Genomic DNA, 24,558 nt, shown 5'->3' with positions numbered 1-24,558 from the left:
CACAGTTCAAAAGCATCAATTCTTTGGGGCTCAGCTTTCTTTATAGTCCAACTCTCACATCCATACATGACTACTGGAAAAACCATAGCCTTGACTAGACGGACCTTTGTTGACAAAGTAATGTCTCTGCATTTTAATATCCTGTCTAAGTTAGTCATAACTTTCCTTCCAAGGAGTAAGTGTCTTTTAATTTCATGGCTGCAATCACCATCTGCAGTGATTTTGGAGCCCAGAAAAATAAAGTCAGTCACTGTTTCCATTGTTTCCCCATCTATTTGCCATGAAGTGATGGGACCAGATGCCATGATCTTAGTTTTCTGAATGTTGAGCTTTAAGCCAACTTTTTCACTCCCCTCTTTCACTTTATCAAGAGACTCCTTAGTTCTTCACTTTCTGCCATAAGGGTGGTGTCATCTGCATATCTGAGGTTATCACTATTTCTCCCAGCAATTTTGATTCCAGCCTGTGCTTCCTCCAGCCCACCGTTTCTCATGATGTACTCTGCATATAAGTTAAATAAGCAGGGTGACAATATACAGCCTTGATGTACTCCTTTTCCTTTTTGGAACCAGTCTGTTGTTGCATGTCCAGTTCTAACTGTTGCTTCCTGACCTGCATACAGGTTTCTCAAGAGGCAGGTCAGGTGGTCTGGTATTCCCATTTCTTTCAGAATTTTCCACACATTTGCAGGCTTTGGCAATCAATAAAGCAAAAATAGATGTTTTTCTGGTATTCTCTTGCTTTTTTGATGATCCACCGGATGTTGACAATTTGATCTCTGGTTCCTCTGCCTTTTCTAAAACCAGCTTGAACATCTGAAGTTCAGGGTTCACATATTGCTGAAGCCTGCCTTGGAGAATTTTAAGCATTACTTTACTAGTGTGTGAGATGAGTGCAATTGTGCGGTAGTTTGAGCATTCTTTGCCATTGCCTTCCTTTGGGATTGGAATGAAAACTGACCTTTTCCAGTCCTGTGGCCACTGCTGAGTTTTCCAAATTTGCTGGCATATTGAGTGCAGCACTTTCACAGCATCATCTTTCAGGATTTGAAATAGTTCAATTGGAATTTCATCACCTCCACTAGCTTTGTTCATAGTGATGCTTTGTTCATAGTGATGCTTCCTAAGGCCCATTTGACTTCACATTCCAGGATGTCTGGTTCTAGGTGAGTGATCACACCATCATGATTATCTGGGTCATGAAAATCTTTTTTGTACAGTTCTGTGTATTCTTGCCACCTCTTCTTAATATCTTCTGCTTCTGTTAGGTCCCTACCATTTCTGTCCTTTATCAAACCCATCTTTGCATGAAATGTTCCCTTGGTATCTCTAATTTTCTTGAAGAGATCGCTAGTCTTTCCCATTCTATTGTTTTCCTCTATTTCTTTGCATTGATCGCTGAGGAAGGCTTTCTTATCTCTCCTTGCTATTCTTTGGAACTCTGCATTCAGATGGGTATATCTTTCCTTTTCTCCTTTGCTTTTCACTTCTCTTCTTTTCACAGCTATTTGTAAGGCCTCCTCAGACAGCCATTTTGCTTTTTTGCATTTCTTTTTCTCTTGGGGATGGTCTTGATTCCTGTCTCCTATACAATGTCACGAACCTCCGTCCATAGTTCATCAGGCACTCTGTCTATCAGATCTAGTCCCTTAAATCTATTTCTCACTTCCACTGTATAGTCATAGGGATTTGATTTGGGTCATACCTGAATGGTCTAGTGGTTTTTTTCACTTTCTTCCATTTCAGTCTGAATTTGGCAATGAGTTCATGATCTGAGCCACAGTCAGCTCCTGGTCTTGTTTTTGCTGACTGTATAGAACTTCTTCATCTTTGGCTGCAAATATAATCAATCTCATTTCGGTGTTGACCATCTGGTGATGTCCATGCATAGAGTCTTCTCTTGTGTTGTTGGAAGAAGGTGTTTGCTATGACCAGTGCCTTCTCGGCAGAACTCTATTAGCCTTTGCCCTGCTTCATTCTGTACTCCAAGGCCAAATTTGCCTGTTATTCCAGGTGCTTCTTGACTTTCTACTTTTGCATTCCAGTCCCCTATAATGAAAAGGACATCTTTTTTGGGTATTAGTTCTAGAAGGTCTTGTAAGTCTTCATAGAACTGTTCAACTTCAGCTTCTTCAGCATTACTGGTTGGGGCATAGACTTGGATTACTGTGATATTGAATGGTTTGCCTTGGAAACAAACAGAGATCATTCTGTCATTTTTGAGATTGCACTCAAGTACTGCATTTTGGACTCTTTTGTTGACTATGAGGCTACTCCATTTCTTCTAAGGGATTCTTGCCCACAGTAGTAGATATAATTAATTAATTTATTTTAATTGAAGGCTAATTAATTTACAATATTGTGGTGCTTTTTGCCATACATTCACATGAATCAGCCATGGGTGTACATGTGTTACCCATCCTGAACCCATCCCTCCTCTGTTCCCATCCCATCCCACAGGGTGTTTTCTTTGCAAACTTTTTTTGTTTGTGGCAACTCGGCTTCAAGCAAGTCAATTGGCGCCATTTTCCAAACAGCAATTGTTCACTTTGTGTTTCTGTCACATTTTGGTAATTCTCACAGTATTTTAAACTTTTTCATCATTGTTACATCTGTTATGGTGGTTTGTGATCAGTGATCTTTAAAGTTGTAGTTGTTTTTGAGTGCCATGAACTCCATTCGTATAAAATGGTGAACTTAATTGATAATCATTGTGTGTGTTCTGACTATTCCATTGGCCAGCCATTTCCATATTACTCCCCCTCTCCTCAGGCCTCACTATTCTTCCCTATAACAATATTGAAAATAGGCTAATTAATAATCCTACAGTGGCCTCTGAGTGCTTAAGTGAAAGAAATAATCACATTTCTCTCACTTTATTTACTTATTTAGTTAGTTATTTCCCCTACCAGGAATGGAACCTAGGCCCTGGGTAGTGGAAGTGCAGAGTCCTCATCACTGGACCACATTTCTCACACTTTAAATCAAAAGCTAGAAATGATTAAACTTAGTGAGGAAGATGTGTGTTGAAAGCTGAGACAAGGCTAAAAGCTAGGCCTCTTGTGCCAGTTAAGTTGTGCATGCAAATGAAAAAATTGTGAAGGAGATTGAAAGTGCTACTCCAGTGAACACATGAGTGATAACAAAACAAAACAACTGTGTTGCTATGCAAACGTTTTAGTGACTGGATAGATGGTCAAACAAACCACAACATTCCTTTAAGCCAAAGCCTAATCCAGAGCAAGTCTCTAACTCTATTCAATCTATGATGTCTGAGAGAGTTGAGGAAGCTACAAAAGAAAAGTTTGAAGTTAGCAGAGATTGGTTCATGAGGCTTTAGGAAAGAAGCCGTCTCTATAACAAGTGCTGCAGTAAGTTATCCAGACTATCTAGCTAAGATGCTTAATGAAGTTGGCTCAACTAAACAATAGATTTTCAATGTAGATGAAACAGCCTTCCATTGGAAGACAATACCATCTTGGACTTTGATAGCTAGAGAGAAGTCAGTTCTTGCCTTCAAAGGACAAGGTGACTGTCTTGTTAAGGGCTAATGCAGCTGGTGACTTGAAGTTGAAGCCAATGTTCATTTACCATTCTGAAAATCCCATGTACATTATATCTACTTTGCCTGTGCTCTGTAAATGGAACAGTAAAACCTGGATGACAGTACATCATGTTTACAACATGGTTTACTGAATATATTAAGCCCACTTTTGAAACTTACTGCTCAGGAAAAAAGATTCTTTTCAAAGTATTCCAGCTCATTGAAAATGCAACTGGGTCACCCAGAAGCTCTGATGGAGATATACAATAAGACTGATGTGTTTTAATGCCTGCTAACATATCAATTCTGCAACCCATGGAGCACGGAGATATTTAGAATTTCAAGTCTTACAATTTAAAAATTTTGTAAATCTATAGTTACCATAGTGATTCCTCTGTTGGATCTGGGAAAAGTCAACTTAAAACCTTCTGGAAAGAATTCACCATTCTAGGTGCCATTAAGAACATTGCTGTCATGGGAAGGGCAAAATATCAACATAAACAGGAGTTTGGGTAAAGTTGATTATCCCTTATTGATGACTTTGAAGTGTTCAAGACTTCAGTAGAGGCAGTCACTACATATGTGGTGAAAATAGCAAGAGACCTAGGATTAGACAAAGAACCTGAAGATGTGAGCGGATTACTCTAATCTCATGAAAAAACTTTAATAAATGAGGAGTTGTTTCTTATGGATGAGCAAAGAAAGTTGTTTCTTGAGATGGAATCTACTCCTGGTAAAGATGCTATGAAGATTGTTGAAATGACAACAAAGATTTAGAATATTACATAAATTTAGTTGATAAAGCAGTGCAAGGTTTGAGAGGACTGACTCCAATTTTGAAAGTTCTACTGTGGGTAAAATGCTATCAAACTGCATTGCATGCTACAGAGAAATCATTCATGAAAGGAAATCAATTGATGTGGCAAACTTCATTGTTGTCTTATTTTAAGAAATTGCCACAGCCACTGCAGTCCTTCAGCAAACACCACCCTGATCAGTCAGCAGCCATCAACATCTAAGGCAAGACCCTCCACCAGCAAAATGATTGTTACTTGCTGAAGGCTCAATTGATGGCTAACATTTTAGCCAATAAAATATTTAAAATTAAGATATATACATATTCAATATATATTTTTCAGACATAATGCTATCACACACTTGATAAACTACAATGTAAACAACTCATATATGCACGGGGAAATTTTTTAAAGTTTGTATGACTAGCTTATAGCAATACTTGCTTTACTGTGGTGGTCTGTAACCAAACCTGCAATATTTCCAAGGTATGCTTATATAATAAATTAGAAGATATGTAAACACAGTGATTTGGTTGAGAATTTTTTTCTCCAATAGCAGTAGTGTATGTTCCCCCAGCCTTTCTATAAACTCTGATTCCCTACACATACTGTACAGACATTGTTGTCTTTTTTATGTTTGTTCAGAAATCAATTGCAGACAGGTAACTATCTACCAAAGTCTGTTCTACTCTCCTTCTTGGGCACCTAACTAGATTACATTTCCCAGCTTCCCTTGCAGTTAGGTTAGGCCATCTGACAAAGTTCTTTCCAGTGGAATGGGAGCAGAGGTTACAAACACCAGTTCCAGGACTTGCCCATAGAACCTTCATGTGTGCACTTCCAAATTTTATTTGCCTTTCCAAAATTTCCAAATTTTATTTTATTCTTTTCCATGGGAAAGAGTGATGACAACCAAAGGAACATTGGAAACAATATGTTGAAAGTATTAATAGAAAGATTTCTTGGTGACCTGAATACCCACTCTGGATTGTTAAGTGAACAAGAATTAAGCTTTTGTTACATTTGAGCAACTATATGTTTGTGTTTATTTGTTAATAACAGCTTCACCTAACACTTTTATGTTGTAGTTCTTCCCTGGTGTAGTTCTTCCCAGGAAGTTGTAGGCTTCCCTGATGACTCAGTTGGTAAAGAATCTGCTTGTAATGCAGGAGACCTGGGTTCAATCCCTGGGTTGGGAAGATCCCCTGAGGAGGGCATGGCAACCCACTCCAGTATTCTTGTCTGGAGAATTCCCATGGACAGAGGAGCCTGGCAGGCTGCAGTTCATGGGGTCGCAAAGAGTCAGACATGACTGAGCGACTAAGCACACACTATGTTGTAATAGGAGAGGACTGTATTCCCCATAAAATGTGGCACAATGCTGAGCATGGAGTTAGTACTCAATAAGTATTAGTTGAATGAATGAGCCAGTTGTTGTTCAGTGACTCAGTCATATCCAACTCTTCGCTATCCCATGGACCGCAGCATACCAGACTTCCCTGAAGTGAAGTGAAGTGAAAGTCACTCAGTCGTCTCCGACTCTTTGTGACCCCTTGGGCTGTACTGTCCATGGAATTCTCCGGTCCAGAATACTGTATTGGGTTGCCTTTCCCTTCTCCAGGGAATCTTCCCAATCCAGGGATCTAACCCAGGCTTCCCTGTCCTTCACCATCTCCCAGAGCTTACTCAAACTCATGTCCATTGAGTTGGATTTCCTTATGGATTGACTGGTTTGATCTCCTTGCAGTCCAAGGGACTCTCAAGAGTCTTCTTGAACCCACAGTTCAAAAGCATCAATTCTTCAGCGCTCAGCCTTCTTTATGGTCCAACTCTCACATCCATACATGACTACTGGAAAAACCATAGCTTTGACTAGATGGACCTTTGTCGGCAAAGTAATGTCTCTGCTTTTTAATATGCTGTCTAGGTTTGTCATATCTTTTCTAATGAGCCAGTACGTTAGCAAATTCATGAAAGCTCTTCCAGAAAGTATAATTACCAGGAACCCAAGGCTGAAAATTTTGCCCCATTTGCACATAATTTTATTCATTTTAAGTGATAATTGATATTAAGATATTGAGTACTTACTGAATGACATGTTTTACTCACAAAAAGTCCTGTTGCAGGGTGATGATACTACTTCCACTTAACACTTGAAGAAACAGGTTCAGAGAATTAAGCTACTTTGCCAAGGCCATATAACTCCTAAATGGCTAAGCTGGGATTTAAATTCAAGCCTATCTGACTTCAAAATTCTTTCCATTACATCATGCTTTCTTAAGTATATTTGGCTTAATACACCATGTTCATTGTTTATAATCTTGAGAATATTAATGATTCAAAGCAAAGTATAGTCACTTGGAAATTAGTAAGTCCATAGATAAAGTAATAACACATGAGATATGTAATCTTGGCCTGTTAATGTTGTTGTTTAGTCACTCAGTGGTGTCTGACTCTTTGCCACCCCATGGACTGTAGCCTGCCAGGCTCCTCTGTCCATAGGATTCTCCAGGCAAGAATACTGGAGTGGGTTGCCATTTCCTTCTCCAGGGGATCTTCCCGACCCAGGGATTGAACCTGGGTCTCCTGCACACTAGGGAAGCCTTAGCCTGTTAATAGAACCATTTAATTAGTATGGTGCCCAGTTTTTGACCATCTCTTACACTCATTCTTCCTAAATGATCTTTAACATTATAGAGGAAATATAGTAAAGGCTCAGCTAGAAAGCATAGGGATTGAATTTGAGATACCATGACCAGACAATTTTCTAGTTAGGGATCAGAAAGCAACAGAAAACATTTTTTAGTGCTTTTTGGATAATATTTGAAAATTTTGAAATTCTTTTTCTGACCCTTGCATGGACCAGTAGTGTTATCTCAAGTTAGAGAAATATACTCTAGGGGTTGTTTTAAGTGGACATTGGTGTTGAGTATACATATAAGAATGTCTATATTTATTTTAATCAAAAGTAGTGAATCTGTTTTATTATATATAATGAAAATACTATGTATAATTACTTATATATAATGTCATCACTTGGCCTGTTTGATAACAGAGGGTCATATGTGATGTCATGTAATATATCTGAGGTATCCCAGAGTAAAAGTATGGAAGAATGCATCAAAACAATTACTTAATAGTTTAATTTCACAGTAGTACAAGATGCTGCACTTTACATGTTCCCAGTTAGATTTCTTAATCATGTTATTTAAATTTTAAGCAAAGTAACCCTCACAAAATTACTCTGCAAAGAATATTGATGATATTGCTAATAATGGAAACATGGTGAAGAAATTGACAGTATTCTTTGTCAATTGTATTATTAGTTTAAATACAAAAGAAATCCAAGAAACATGATGATCTAATAAGTCCTGCTGAAATGTTGGCCTACAGCATTCAAAGTTAACAAGGCTCTGATATATGAACGTATTAATATATCCTGTACAGTAATAGTGAACTTCACCTTCAAAATGTTTTTTGCTTTAAGAGATTAGCTAATTATGACACTGTGTATAACTTATAATTGAACATATGTACTGAGAGACTGTATTCAAAATAAGAAAACATAGTGGATTTTATTATCTACGAGCTTGGAGATCACCATCTTATAATATAACCTCTTAACATAATAGCAATTTTTATTTACACGTCTGTTTTCTGTTCAGTTCAGTTCAGTCGCTCAGTCATGTCCGACTCATTGCGACCCCATGGACTGCAGCACGCCAGGCCTCCCTGTCCATCACCACCTCCCAGAGTTTACTCAAACTCATGTCCATTGAGTCAGTGATGCCATCCAACCATCTCATCCTCTGTCGTCCCCTTCTCCTCCCGCCTTCAATCTTTCCCAGCATCAGGGTCTTTTCAAGTGAGTCAGCTCTTCTCATCAGGTGGCCAAAGTATTGGAGTTTCAACTTCAACATCAGTCCTTCCAATGAATATTCAGGACTGATTTCCTTTAGGATGGACTGGTTGGATCTCCTTGCAGTCCAGGGGACTCTCAAGAGTCTTCTCCAACACCACAGTTCAAAAGCATCAATTCTTTGGTGCTCAGCTTTTTTTATAGTCCAACTCTCACATCCATACATGACAACCAGAAAAACCATAGCCTTGACTAGACAGACCTTGTTGACAAAGTAATGTCTCTGCTTTTTAATATGCCATCTAGTTGGTCACAATTTTTCTTCCAAGGAGTAAGCATCTTTTAATTTCATAGCTACAGTCACCATCTGCAGTGATTTTGGAGCCCCCAAAAATAAAGTCTGTCACTGTTTTCACTGTTTCCCCATCTATTTGCCATGAAGTGATGGGACCAGATGCCATGATCCTAGTTTTCTGAACGTTGAGCTTTAAGCCAACTTTCTCATTCTCCACTTTCACTTTCATTGAGAGGCACTTTAGTTCTTTGCTTTCTGCCATAAGGGTGGTGTCATCTGCATATCTGAGGTTATTGATATTTCTCCCAGAAGTCTTGATTCCAGCCTGTGCTTCATCCAACCCAGTGTAACTCATGATATACTGTGCATATAAGTTAAATAAGCAGGGTGACAATATACAGCCTTGACATACTCCTTTCCCTATTTGGAACCAGTCTGTTGTTCCATGTCCAGTTCTAACTGTTGCTTCCTGACCTGCATACAGATTTCTCAAGAGGCAAGTCAGGTGGTCTGGTATTCCCATCTCTTTCAGAATTTTCCACAGTTTATTGTGATCCACACAGTCAAAGGCTTTGGCTTAGTCAATAAAATAGAAATAGATTTTTTTTTTGAACTCTCTCCCTTTTTCGATAATCCAACAGATGTTGGCAGTTTGATCTCTGGTTCTTCTGCCTTCTCTAAAACCAGCTTGAACATCAAAAAGTTCACAGTTCACGTACTGTTGAAGCCTGGCTTGGAGAATTTTGAGCATTACTTTACTAGCATGTGAGATGAGTGCAATTGTGCAGTAGTTTGAGCATTCTTTGACATTGCCTTTCTTTGGGATTAGAATGAAAACTGACCTTTTCCAGTCCTGTGGCCACTGCTGAGTTTTCCAAATTTGCTGGCATATTGAGTGCAGCACTTTCACAGCATCATCTTTTAGAATTTGAAATAGCTCAGCTGAAATTCCATCACCTCCACTAGCTTTGTTCATAGTGATGCTTCCTAAGGCCCATTTGACTTTGCACTGCAGTGTATCTGGTTCTAGGTGAGTGATCACACCATCGTGATTATCTGGGTTGTGAAGATATTTTTTGTATAGTTCTTCTGTGTATTCTTGCCACCTTTTCTTAATATCTTCTGCTTCTGTAAGGTCCATACCATTTCTGTCAGGTCCATAGCATTTCTGTCCTTTATTGAGTGCATCTTTGCATGAAATGTTCCCTTGTTGTCTCTAATTTTCTTGAAGAGATCTCTAGTCTTTCCCATTCTATTGTTTTCCTTTATTTCTTTGCACTGATCACTGAGGAAGGCTTTCTTATCTCTCCTTGCTATTCTTTGGAACTCTGCATTCAAATGGGTATATCTTTCTTTTTCTCCTTTGCTTTTCACTTTTCTTTTCACAGCTATTTGTAAGGCCTCCTCAGACAGCCATTTTGCTTTTTTGCATTTCTTTTTCTTGGGATGGTCTTGATCGCTGTCTCTTGTACAATGTCACAAACCTCCATCCATAGTTCTTCAGGCACTCTGTCTACCAGATCTAATCCCTTGAATCTATTTGTCACTTCCACTGTATAATCATAAGGGATTTGATTTAGGTCATACCTGAATGGTCTAGTGGTTTTCCCTACTTTCTTCAATTTAAGTCTGAATTTGGCATATCTGTTCATGATCTGAGCCACAGTCAGCTCTCGGTCTTGTTTTTGCTGACTGTATGGAGCTTCTGCATCTTTGACTGCAAAGAATATAGTAAATCTGATTTTGGTGTTGACCATCTGGTGATGTCCATGTGTAGAGTCTTTGCTTGTGTTGTTGGAAGAGGGTGTTTGTTATCATCAGTCTGTTCTCTTGGCAGAACTCTGTTAGCCTTTGTCCTGCTTCATTCTGTACTCCAAGGCCAAATTTGCCTGTTACTCCACGTGTTTCTTGACTTCCTACTTTTGCTCTCCAATCCCTTATGATGAAAAGCACATGTTTTTGGGTGTTAGTTCTAGAAGGTCTTGTAGGTCTTCATAGAGCTGTTCAACTTCAGCTTCTTCAGCATTACTGGTTGGGGCATAGACTTGGATTACTGTGATATTGAATAGTTTGCCTTGGAAATGAACAGAGATCATTCTGTTGCTTTTGAGATTGTATCCAAGTACTGCATTTTGGACTCTTGTTGACTATGATGGCTACTCCATTTCTTCTAAGGGATTCTTGCCCACAGTAGTAGATATAATGGTCATCTGAGTTAAATTTACCCATTCCAGTCCATTTTAGTTCGCTGATTCCTAAAATGTCGATGTTCACTCTTGCCATCTCCTGTTTGACCACTTCCAATTTGCCTTGATTCATGGACCTAACATTCCAGGTTCCTATGCAATATTGCTCTTTACAGCATCGGACTTTGCTTCTATCACCAGTCACATCCACAACTGGGTGTTGTTTTTGCTTTGGCTCTGTCTCTTCATTCTTTCTGGAGTTATTTCTTCACTGATCTCCAGTAGCATACTGGACACCTACCGACCTGGGGAGTTCATCTTTCAGCATCCTATCTTTTTGCCTTTTCATACTGTTCGCGGGATTCTCAAGGCAAGAATACTGAAGTGGCTTGCCATTCCCTTCTCCAGTGGACCATGTTTTGTCAGAACTTTCCACCATGACCCATCCATCTTGGGTGGCCCTACACGGCATGGCTCATAGTTTCATTGAGTTAGACAAGGCTGTGGTTCATGTGATCAGATTGGTTAGTTTTCTGTGATTGTGGTTTTCAGTCTGTCTGCCCTCTAATGGAGAAGGATAAGAGGCTTATGGAAGCTTCCTGATGGGAGAGACTGACTGAGGGGGGAACTGGGTCTTGTTCTGATGGGTGGGGCCATAAATCTTTAATCTAATTTTCTGTTGATGGGTGGAGCTGTGTTCCCTCCCTGCTATTTACCTGGGGCCAAACTATGGTGGAGGTAATGAAGATAATGGCGACCTCCTTCAAAAGATCCCATGCATGTACTGCTACACTCAGTGCCCCCAACCCTGCAGCAGGCCACCACTGACCCATGCCTCTGCTGGAGACTCCTGGACACTCCTGGGCAAGTCTGGATCAATCTTTTGTGGGGTCACTGCTCCTTTCCCCTCGGTCCTGGTACTCAGCAATTTCTGCTTTCCGTACTGAATACTAATTTCCTTAAAGAGAGACTATATCTTATGTTTGTATCAAGTACTTAGCTCTTGGTTTTTCAATGGTAGGTGCTCAATTAATATCTGCTAAATAGAAATATGGCTGTCTGAGGAAGCCTTACAAATAGCTGTGAAAAGAAGAGAAGCAAAAAGCAAAGGAGAAAAGGAAATATATTCCCATTTGAATGCAGAGTTCCAAAGAATAGCAAGGAGAGCTAAGAAAGCCTTCCTCAGTGATCAGTGCAAAGAAATAGAGGAAAACAACAGAATGGGAAAGACTAGAGATCTCTTCAGAAAATTAGAGACAACCAGGGAATGTTTCATGCAAAGATGCACTCAATAAAGGACAGAAATGGTATGGACCCAACAGAAGCAGAAGATATTAAAAGGTGGTGGCAAGAATACACAGAAGAACTGTACAAAAAAGTTTTTCATGACCCAGATAATCACGATAGTGGAATCACTCACCTAAAGCCAGACATCCTGGAATGTGAAGTCAAGTGTGCCTTAGGAAGCATCACTACAAACAAAGCTAGTGGAAGTGATGGAATTCCAGTTGAACTATTTCAAATCCTGAAAGATGATGTTGTGAAAGTGCTGCACTCAATATGCCAACAAATTTGGAAAACTCAGCAGTGGCCACAGGACTAGAAAAGGTCAGTTTTCATTCCAATCCCAAAGAAAGGCAATGCCAAAGAATGCTCAAACTACCGCACAATTGCACTCATCTCACACACTAGTAAAGTAATGCTCAAAATTCTCCAAGCCAGGCTTCAGCAATATGTGAACCATGAACTTCCAGATGTTCAAGCTGGTTTTAGAAAAGGCAGAGGAACCAGAGATCAAATTGCCAACATCCACTGGATCATCGAAAAGGAAAAGAGTTCCAGAAAAACATGTATTTCTGCTTTATTGACTATGCCAAAGCCTTTGACTGTGTGGATCACAATAAACTGTGGAAAATTCTGAAAGAGATGGGAATACCAGACCACCTGACCTGCCTCTTGAGAAACCTATATTCAGGTCAGGAAGCAACAGTTAGAACTGGACATGGAACAACAGACTGGTTCCAGATAGGAAAAGGAGTACATCAAGGCTGTATATTGTGACCCTGCTTATTTAACTTATATGCAGAGTACATCATGAGAAACGCTGGGCTGGAAGAAGCACAAGCTGGAGTCAAGATTTCCGGGAAAATATCAATATCCTCAGATATGCAGATGACACCACCCTTATGGCAGAAAGTGAAGAGGAACTAAAAAGCCTCTTGATGAAAATGAAAGAGGAGAGTGAAAAAGTTGGCCTTAAAGCTCAACATTCAGAAAACTAAGATCATGGCATCTGGTCCCATCACTTCATGGCAAATAGATGGGGAAACAGTGGAAGCAGTGTCAGACTTTATTTTGGGGGGCTCCAAAATCACTGCAGATGGTGATTACAGCCATGAAATTAAAAGACACTTACTCCTTGGAAGGAAAGTTATGACCAACCTAGATAGCATATTAAAAAGCAGAGACATTACTTTGCCAACAAAGGTCCATCTGGTCAAGGCTATGGTTTTTCCAGTGGTCATGTTATGGATGTGAGAGTTGTACTATGAAGAAAGCTGAGCACCAAAGAATTGATGCTTTTGAACTGTGTTGTTGGAGAAGACTCTTGAGAATCCCTTGGACTGCAAGGAGATCCAACCAATCCATCCTAAAGGAGATCAGTCCTGGGTGTTCATTGGAAGGACTGGTGCTGAAGCTGAAACTCCAATACTTTGGCTACCTCATGCCAAGAGTTGACTCATTGGAAAAGACTGTGATGCTGGGAGGGATTGGGGGCAGGAGGAGAAGGGGACAACAGAAGATGAGATGGCTGGATGACATCGCCGACTCGATGGACATGAGTTTGAGTAAACTCTGGGAGTTGGTGATGGACAGGGAGGCCTGGCGTGCTGCGGTTCATGTGGTCACAAAGAGTTGGACATGACTGAGTGACTAAACTGTAGTGAACTAAATAGAAATAGAAGAATATAGAAATATAGACAACATTAAAAGGCAGCCTGGTTCCTATTACCAAATATAAAATCTTTTGTCATGTGATCTTGGAAAATGAAGTTTTTATTTTCCTCTTCCAGAAAATGGAGTGAATACTTCCTGTTCTTCCTATCTCAGTGGCTTCTTATGAAACTCACATATGAAAATAAATATAAAATTTAGAGCTATGTATTGCTCTGCAGTGTTCATCTTGTTTTTCAAATATAAACTACTTTGGAATCTTAATAAAAAACTATAGAGGAAAATGACAGAGGATAAAATGTTAACTGCGTCCTGAAAATTAAAATAAATGCCTTTCAGTGTGTTTTGCCTTTAGAATGCTGACACTTTCCTCCAGTTGTTCAAACAAATTGTTTAAATGAACATGTTGTAAACGTTACAGGGGTTTTTCTGGAAAGGAGAAAGAAGGAAATGTAGGCATTGTTTCACATTTCCAAATGCTTCCTGTAGTCCAAGTGGTGTCAGCATTCCCTTTGTTCTTGATTTAGTCAATTCTCCTTAAAAAGAAATCATTTAGAGATAAGTGGAAAGCACAAAAGGGAAGTCATTGGGACAACTTCCCCCATTTAGTTTCAGACTCATTACCAGAGAATGTGAAGGCTTATAGTCACATGAGAAGGTAAGTCTAAAGGTTACCTTTCTAATACTTAACTTTCTATAAATAAAATGTTCATTTTCCAAGATCACATGGCAAAAAATTTTATATTTAGTAATAGAAATCAGGCTGCCTTTTAATGTTGTCTATACTCCTATATTTTTCTATTTTCATTTAGCAGATATTAATTGATCACCTACCACTGCAAAACCAAGAGCTAAATACTTATCACTTCTATTTTGTTAACTAAGGTAACCAAATACCTTTGGGTGTTTTTTTTTTTTTTTTGAATGTGAGGAAGCAAACTACAGGAGTTTAATGAAACCAGGGAGATGTAGCACCTTGGGAGAAAGGAATTTGGTATTAAATCTCAGGTTTTTAATAGGTAGAGTTCCCAGGAGCATGATAAAATGAGGTTTATGTGGAGTGAGGCTGACCAAGTGTGCCCAATCAAAGTTAAGTTTCATGAGCAATACAGGTGAGATATTTTCTGATTATGCTTTAATCATATTTTTTTCTGGAACATTTTAATACTCTTTTCAGCTACCCCAAAACCACTTACTACCCTCCCACTTCTCAAATCAACCTATGATTGCCTCCATTTTATTTTCACTTTTCTTGTGTTATTCTCCTTTACTCCTTTTGCTTCTTCCATGTGTGCCCTAAGTGTTAACAGATAATACATATGTGACTGTGTATATGAATACATTTATCTATATAAATGATGAAGTACAATTTGTAACCACTGAATAAATATTTTGAAATAAATGAAAGTAACATCCAATAATATTTTGCAATTGGATGAATAGTACTTGTCATTTCTGTTTGCAACTTCATGATTTACATTTTTACAAATTAATCATTTATTCGTTCGTTCATCAAGTATTGACAAATTACCTACTCTGACCCTGATGCTGGGAATATACTGCTGATCTCACAAAGCCTGCACATTTTAAACAAGTATATATGTAAATAAACAAATAATGTAACCTCAAGTATTGGCAAGTATGGCCGAAAAGTTGATTTGGTTTTTTTCATAAGAGGTTACAATATAATGAAGGAACTAAAACAGTGACTGGCATTGTGATAGTGACTGGCAATCACTTTCTCAGGCTGTCTAATTAACATCAGGTGGTGAGGGAAGGACTTTCAGAGGTGGCGACAGTTTAGTTATGAATAATGAGCTGATGTGACAGAAGAGCATTCCTGACAGAAAATAGTGCATTAGTACTGGGGTGGGATGATTGTGAGCTTTCAACTTAATGAGTTAACTGATGTTTGATGTCTTCAATAATATATAAAAAACAGAGCATGTCATAGTGCCAATCTGTATACTCACTATCCCTCAGGGATTATTCAACTCATTCATTCATTTAGGACAGATTTATTGAGCACACATAATGTGTGTCAGATACTAGTTATAGGCACTTGGTCATCATCAGGAACAAAACACAAAAATACCTGCTGCATAGAGCTTACAGTCTAGAGGAGGGAAACAAGTGATAAATGACAATTCACTAAATGATGTTTTTATATTAAAAGGAAACGCATGCTTTGAAATATAGAAATAGTAGGTGTGGTGTGTGTATGTGCATGAGTGTGTGTGAGAGTAATTGGTACAGGTTGCAATTCTAAGTAGAGTGGACATAGCGTAGGTCTTATTGAGAAGATGTTTGAGAACCCAAGAGAGTAAATCAGGTACTGAACCAGACCTTAGAGAGGCATTAGTTATTGTGTAATATATAGGAAGACAGCTTTTAGATTGACAATATCTTCATACACTCCAAAAATTCAAATTCCAAATATATAACATATGGCAATTAGACCATAAAAATGCATGGGATGCATTACACAATTCTCTAACTTCACAAAATGAAATGGTCTGGAAATGAGGACGAGTATTCAGTGCTCAGCCAAAATATTTCTTTGGTGACATAAGAATTAGGGAGCCAAGAACCACATCACCCACTCCAGATTTCTGGCTTCCTCCCAAGAGTCTAAACATTTGTTTCCTGAGAAAACCACTTGAATAATTTCTTGGCCTCTGGACAGGATATCACAAAGCTAAAACTATATTGCCTTATTTTGTGAGGTTAAATTAGGACTTTTACATTTTTTTAAATTTATGTTTTGTGCACTGTGGTTATACAACTATATTTTGGATAACATCGGCAATTGCTTAATGTTATTCTGAGAGAGAAAATCTTAGGTAAGGAGCAGATACTATAGACTCCATGTAAATTCAAGACTTTTAGAGTGTAAAACATAAAAAGAGAAACTCAAATCCAGGCAGGCCTTACCAAAATTCTGAAGCAAGGCATTTACTTAGAATAACAGAAAATAGGTCATGGGACATAGGAGATGTGTTCTGAGGGGAATGTTGAAGGAACAGTGTTCATCAACTCAGAGAAGAGAGGCCTGAGGGATAATTAATAATTATCTTAAAATATCAGTTACTTAGGTGCAGAGGATAGTCAATGGTCTCTTTATTCTTAGATGGTTAAATAAACTTAAGAAAGCATGGCAGATTTTTGTTAGATGCTTAAGGAGGAAACGATTGTGAAATATTGGAAATGGATCCTGAGGAAAGTTGTGGAATCTTCTCTCTAAAGAGTTTTATAAATAGGAGAAAATTTCATCTGTCTATGATGGTTTGAGTGTACAGGAAGACCTAGTGACTCCAAGGATTCTTCGGTAGTACTACATTTGGTGCACTAGCTCTTTTGGAATCATGTTGTCTTCAAATAATGTTGGAGTGCATTGGCATGATTTGCATTTAAACTATTGGTTAAGTGATTTTTATTCATTTCAATGTATGACAAAAACCACTACAATGTTGTAAAGTAATTAGCCTCCAACTAATAAAAATAAATGGAAAGAAAATAATTGAAATAAGTTTTATGTTATGCACATTTTACCACAATTAAAAAAATGTTTTCACTTAAAAAAAAAATCTGTAAGCAAATTGAGATCTTTAATAGTTTCCTCTCATTTCAAAACATAATGATTGTCTGAATAATAATTCAGTATGTTTCTTTACAGTATCAGTAGTAATTATTTCATTGGTGGTGATTAGTATTAATATCACTCATTAGAAGGAGGGAAAATAATATGAACTATGCCAGTCCACACAAATTCTGTTACCTTAAGCATTTTGTAAAAGCAAACAGTATTTATTTGAATAATTTCCTTTCTATATATATCATCAAGAGGTTACCACATTTAATATCTTTTGTCTATGAGTTCATTTGCTTTTAACTCATAGTACTTTTCTTTCATAGGCCTTGTGGAAACAATTCACAAGAAGTGACTGGATCTCACATTTGAAAAGGTAAGTTTTAATTTTCTTAAAACTTATAGTAAAATTGTATAAAGTAAATGTATTTGTAACAGAACAAATTTTATTTTAAAGAATTTTTGGAGAATAATTAGAGCTGGATATGACTTTGTAGGTGATCAAGCTTATTTTACTGTTGAAGAAATGGAGGTCCTGAGAAAATAAATTTGTATCCAATGTAACCAATGGTAGAATTAGGGCCAAAATTCAGTCTCCCTAACTCACGGTCTAGTGCTCTTAATACACTCCACTAAATCTTTCTCTATTTTGATGGTTGTTTGGGGGAGGTCCCATGTGTGTGTGTATGTCTGTGAGTGATAAGAACCTGTAGGTCCACAGAAGTTTGACAGGCTTATGAGAGAGAGAGGATTTAGAAGAATATGTTCTCTAAAATTGAAGGACACAGGAAGAGTACCATGGCAGAGGGAGACTCATATAGAAGATATTTCTTATAATTTTAGAAATGACCTTTTTCTTTTGGGTCTCATAATGGGCTAAGGAGGAGAAGGGAGATATACTGATTTACCATGCATGGAAATAAAGTTGATACCATAGGAATTTGACTCATTAAATATCACAGATGATAGTTAAGAAATTAAATGTGGCATATATTGGCCACAACAAATCTCACCAAACCTTATGAAAAAGAATGTTCACAGCTACTGAAGTTATTTTCTAAGGTGTCCATAGTAAGGGAGCATCTATGTAGTTTGGAATTAGAATCTGTGTCATTAAGTATTTGGGTAACATAGCAGATGAAAATTGTCAAATAGTGTGTCATTCTAAAAGATTCATGGTAATGTGGAAGGCCAACATTAAAATGAAAGAAAAAGCATATGGCCCAAATTTACACACAGTCAAGGTGCTGCTGCTGCTACTGCTGCTAAGTCACTTCAGTCGTGTCCGACTCTGTGCGACCCCATAGACGGCAGCCCACCAGGCTCCCCCATCCCTGGGATTCTCCAGGCAAGAACACTGGAGTGGGTTGCCATTTCCTTCTCCAGTGCATGAAAGTGAAAAGTGAAAGTGAAGTCTCTCAGTCGTGTCCGACTCAGCGATCCCATGGACTGCAGCCCACCAGGCTCCTCCATCCATGGGATTTTCCTGGCAAGAGTACTGGAGTGGGGTGCCATTGCCTTTTCTGACACAGTCAAGCTACCTTGTTCTAAATAAAAACTATGTTTGCTGGACCCATCTCAAGTTCTCCTGCCCTAGACAACTCAAGTCCTCCTTCATATTTTTCTTGTGTGCCAGGGAGGGTGGGTCAGAGGGAAGATAGGGAATGCTTCCAGTAATCCAAGGAGAAGATAGTGAGACTTCTTCTTTATCATTTATCTCCTATTTCTCATTTAAAACTCCATGCAGACATCATCCTTTCACTGAAACTCACTGCCTGGATTTCCACAGACCCATATAGAAAAAAAAAGCTTCTCTCTATCAGTTAGTGCTTAGTGGACTGCATTCCATTTTTCTTGTCACCTCTCTGCCTTTCCTGGACTAGACTATCAGCTTCTTGAGGGAAGGAAATATATCTTTATGCTTTTCTCCTAAATTAGGCTTTTCAACCTTTAGGAAGAAGTGGAAATGATAGCTGCTTTTTCACACTGGCTTCCTTACAATCCTTTATTCTATCTTTTGGGTCTCAGAGATTCTGCAGCCCGCTCTGGCATATGGAATTGATAAACTAAGGAAGGAATCTGGTTATTGTTATTTAATGTTTGGGAACTTATAATTATCTATGAATGTTATGTCTTGAGACACTCTTTGCTACATTTTCTCCAAAGGAGGGGTCTCTTTTGTATCACTAGTGGAACTTAAAGGATTTTAGTAAGCATTTACAGAAAATTGTTCCTCTTACTTAAGAAAAAAAATACAGACAGCTTAGGCATAGTTGCCAAGTGTGGGAATGAGGTCTTTGATGGTCTAGCAATTCTTGTTCTCCAATCTCCTTCCCTTTTCATGTTTTCTTGTTATGTTTATCTTCCCTCTTCTAGGATTTTTTTAAAATTTTGTTCATATGTGCATCTATGTATTTATACCTTCATTCCTTACAAATCACTGAAATTAGCAGTCCTACTCTGTACTTTGCAAAATACTCAAGATAAGAATGAGTCATACTGTGCAAATGTGAAATATTTAACACACCTGCTTCTTTTCCATATGGGACTTGTAACCCCAATAGGTGGCAAGGGGTAAATCTTGACAAGTAAATGGACAGATGAGCTTTGTTTTATTCAACCCCTGCCCAACCTTCTGATAAAAATCTTCTATCACCCAATTCACACAGGCTTACTGTGTGTCAAGCACATAATAAATGCTTTATACGTATTCATTTAATTCTTGCTACAATTCTGTAAAGGGCTTCCCTGATAGCTCAGTTGGTAAAGAATCCACCTGCAATGCAGGAGACCCCAGTTTGATTCCTGGGTCAGGAAGATCCACTGGAGAAGGGATAGGCTACCCACTCCAGTATTCTTGGGCTTCCCTTGTGGCTCAGCTGGTAAAGAATCCGCCTGCAATGTGGGAGACCTGGATTCGATCCCTGGGTTGGGAAGATTCCCCTGGAGAAGGGAAAGGCTACCCTCTCCAGTATTCTGGCCTGGAGAACTCCATGGACTACAGTCCATGGGGTCACAAAGAGTCAGACACAAGTGAGTGACTTTCACTTTCACAGTTCTGTGAAGTGAGACCTATTCCCATCTCCATTTTAAAGATGAGGAAAGTGAGACATAAAGATATTTTAGTACATTCTCTAGAGTTACACAACTAGTAAATAATGGTGCTGAAATTCAAACCCGGGCAGTATGACTCCAGAATTAATGTTCTTAGACACTATATGAAGATCTGAAGCTGCTGTGATTAATTTTCTAGGTATATCTGCAATTCTCTTAGCTATTCTATGTCTTCTTCTAAATGTGTGTCACATATATATGCTAGAGAGCAGCTCAGAACCAAGGAATATGGTATATAATTTGTTCTCAACATTTGAATACACAATTATTAATGGGAATCTACCAGAGAGATCAGTTGAAACTACTACTAACAGAAAGTCAGCACAACAATCCAGTGATACAGAATGAAAGATTAAAAAAAAAAAATTTAACAGCTTAGTGAAGTATAATTGATATGTAAAGAACTGTACATATTTACTGTGTACAACTTGATGAATTTGGAGGATTTTTTTAAAGGTATCTTTTGAGTCCTGAAATTATGAGTCTTTGAACAGCTTTCTCTTCAGGGAAATTTTAATTTTTGCCTCCTAGTTGTCATAAGAACACAAAATTTTTTAATTGGTCTGCAAGCTTAAATAGAAGAGAATGGAAATAAGGTGTCTAAAAGTAAGAAAGTTTCATATTTTAATGTGGTAATGCCACTAGCTAGTCAAGGAAAAGTTCTAGAAAAGAGCTTTGTAAGAATGAGTCTTATAAAATGAATAAGACTGTGGCTTTTAGAAGCTTAGTGATTAGCAGTGGAGTGCTAATAGTGCTGAAACTTTGACTATTTAAAATAGAATAAGTTAAAAGTAAGAGGACTGAATATACTTTTGTACTTGAGAATAAAGGACATAAAGATTAAAACCAGTGAACATCATTTAGTTTATCTAGTGATATTAGATAGTTGTTTCAATCACCAAATGTTTATTTTTTGCAATTGTGTGGTAATTCTCTAGAATGACCCATGCCTCAACCTGCTACACAATCCAAACATACGATCACCAGACAGTCTCATTCTCAGTCTCAGAACTTTAAGGAGCATGTATATATCATTAAAGCTTCCCAGGTGGCTCGGCGGTAAAGAATCCACCTGCCAATGCAGGAGACTTGGGTTCAAATCCCTGGTCAGAGAAGATCCCCTGGAGAAGGAAATAACAACTCACTCTAGTATTCTTGCCTGGGAAATCCCATGGACAGAGGAGCCTGGTGGGCTATAATCCATGGAGTTGCAAAAGAGTCGGACATAACTTAATGACTAAAACAACAACAGCAATGTATCATTAACTTTAGTTCTGAACTCTCCCCTATACTCTAGACTTGTGTATCCAACTGTCCACTCTGTATCTCCACTTGGAAGTTTAATGAACTGCTCAAACTTACCATGTCCAAAATTGAATTCTTTATTCCTATGCCTAGCCTGCTCCTCCCCTAGTGTGCTTCCTTTCAATAAATGGCATCACCATTTACCTAATTGCTTAGATTAGAATCCTTGGTATCATTTTAGATTACCCTGTCACTCACATACCCCACATCTAATATCTTAGAAGATCACACCAGACCTACCTTCAAAATATATTCAGAATATGTCACTTTCCACCATTATAGTACAAATTGCCATTATCTCTTGGCTAGAAAATTCAAAAAAATTTTTGTCTAGAAAATTACTAGAAAACTATTTCCTTTTCATTATCTATTCAGCAGCTGGAATTATATCAAAGATAAAACTAATTTCGTGTACTCCCTGATCAAAAGCTTTCAGTGACTCCCATCTCACTCAGAACAAAAGCCAAAGTCTAAAATGACCTAGGAGGCACCACACAAACTGCACCTCTACCTCTCTGACCTTTCTTCTTCTTACTTTCTTCCTTGCTTACTCTGCTCCCAACCCACAAACACAGTCCCTTATTAGGGCCATTGCATTTGTTCCATCTGCAAGAAACACTCTTTACTGTTATCTTCATGACTCCCTCCACATTTTTATTCAGATTCTCCCTCAGAGAGGCCTTCCTAATCATCCTTTCTAAAGTAGCCTTGTTCCCTCACTCCACCCATTACTATTTAGCCTCTTAACCTGCCTCTTGTGTTTTGTATGGCATTTATCATTACCTAACCTATTTTTGCTTGTTTGTTTTATGGTTTATCTCTAACACTGGAATATAAGTTCAGTGAGGGCAGGAATTTGTTCATTCATCGTTGTATCCTGCTTTCCTAACACAGAACTCAATGTTTGCCAAGTAAATGAGTGACTGAATGAATGAATGGTGGTAACCTAAGGAGACAGAGAAGGCAATGGCAACCCACTCCAGTTCTCTTGCCTGGAAAATCCCATGGACGGAGGAGCCTGGTAGGCTGCAGTCCATGGGGTCGCTGAGAGTTGGACACGACTGAGCGACTTCACTTTCACGCATTGGAGAAGGAAATGGCAACCCACTCCAGTGTTCTTGCCTGGAGAATCCCAGGGACGGGGGAGCCTGGTGGGCTGCCGTCTATGGGGTCGCACAGAGTCGGACACGACTGAAGCAACTTAGCAGCAGCAGCAGCAGCAGAAATATAATTCACAAGATCATCTCAATATTAGTTAAAATAATCCAGCTGTTCTCTTTTCAAGCGATATAACCACTTTGAAGCCAACTGTTAAATATGCAATAAATATGACCATAAAACCTGTGGTTTTCTTCTAAATGAAATGCAAAGATTAATAGGTGAAATGGTTTTGAAACCCAGTTTAGTAATTGTTTAAGCATTTTAAAACCCCTGTGCCAGTATTAGAATGACCACTTGAGAAAATTAATATCTATTGTTGATCTTTATTTTTTCTAAAATTATGCTGTGCCCTGGCTGTTAGGAATTTTCTGCTGGTTTTCCGGTCTCCAGCTGGGACTTAACTTCCTAATTTTATTGAGACTCAATCCAAGGATACACATGTTGTATACTCTGGTTTCCTGTTAGTAGTTCATTAACAAGTTCATCATGTGTTTATTCCTGTCTTAGCAATTATCAAGAGACAAATTTGGAAAAGTCATGATTTTACGGTAAAATTCTATATGATTATTTCTCTGAACTCTTGATTGATGAACTATTTCTGTTATAATACATTCAGATGTGAAAGGGGATAAGTGGAAGAGCTGTTTTGTAACTTGTATTCTTAGGAAAAAAAATTAGGTAAAAAAGACTTATCTGGAGAATAGTCTGTTTTAGTGAATTTATGGAAAAAAGACTTTACCATGTTTCATCAGTTATTTTGAAAAGATTCAAATAAATTAAACTATTTAATATTAAAGAGCAGTGTGATAAAGTGGAAACTGATTCTTATACCAGCTGTTGCTAACTAAATGGCTTTGATTAGGTCATCTCTGTATTCAGGGCTTTGGTTTACTTGGTTGTAAAAAAGAGGGTGTTAGACTATGACTTTTAGATTAGTTTCAGCATTTCAGCAGTGTCTCTGAACATGAGAGTTTCTTACCTTTGAAAGTAGGGATATCAGTTTCATGACATGATTAATAAAAATGTTATCTTGATAATTGTTGAATCTAAATAATGGGTACATGAAGCTTCATTATACTATTTTTATTTATCTGTCAATATTCTTAAACAATAGCAAATTTAGAAATATGAAAAAATGCTTGATAGCAGATAATATACTATGTTCAAACTAATATTGTGAAGTCTATTTCATGTCTATGTTTTTTCTCTTATCATTCCAGGGCATTTTTTTAAATTTATGCATTCTTTGATTTTTAGATTCCATGTACAAATACCGTTGGGAAGAGTAACACATTAATATCAATTGTATTTTGAAAAATTGAAGTACAGTTGATTTACAATATTGTGTTAGTTTCAGGTGTACAGCATAGTGACTCTTTTTTTTTCTATAGGTTATTATAAAATAAAAGTTATAAAGCCTTGTGCTATACAGTAAATCCTTATTGCTTATCTATTTTATGTATAGTAGTTTGTATCTGTTAATTCCATACTCCTAATTTGTCTCTCCCTCCCTTTTTCTCCTCTTTCATAACCATAAATTTGTTTCTATGTCTCTGAGTCTGTTTCTGTTATGTGCATAGATTCATTTGTATTATTTTCCAGATTCTACATATAAGTGATTTCACATAGTGTTTGTCTTTCTCTGAGTTATTTCACTAAGCATAATACTCTCTAGATCCATCTGTATTTCTGCAAATGGCATTATTTCATTCTTTTTTATGGCTAATATTCCATTGTTTATACATACCACATCT

General features: G+C 37.9%; 1 protein-coding gene across 5 annotated transcripts in view; it reads left to right on the top strand.

Moving 5' to 3' along the window:
• Positions 1-14,207: 14,207 nt before the first annotated feature.
• The window catches only part of IL13RA2 (interleukin 13 receptor subunit alpha 2), a 78,206-nt gene continuing 67,855 nt past the window's right edge, over positions 14,208-24,558 (top strand). For 4 of the 5 annotated variants that reach the window (XM_070462161.1, XM_070462159.1, XM_070462163.1 and 1 more), the window contains exons 1-2: positions 14,208-14,293; positions 17,551-17,600. The gene's annotated coding sequence lies outside the window, so the exon portion shown is untranslated. Of the gene's footprint in view, positions 14,294-14,501; positions 14,521-17,550; positions 17,601-24,558 lie in introns of those variants that run through there. The other variant, XM_070462162.1, reaches the window with a different exon arrangement.

This window comes from Odocoileus virginianus, unplaced genomic scaffold (assembly GCF_023699985.2).
Source record: "Odocoileus virginianus isolate 20LAN1187 ecotype Illinois unplaced genomic scaffold, Ovbor_1.2 Unplaced_Scaffold_1, whole genome shotgun sequence".
NCBI lineage: Eukaryota > Metazoa > Chordata > Mammalia > Artiodactyla > Cervidae > Odocoileus > Odocoileus virginianus.
This window is presented reverse-complemented; position numbering and strand designations above follow the sequence as displayed.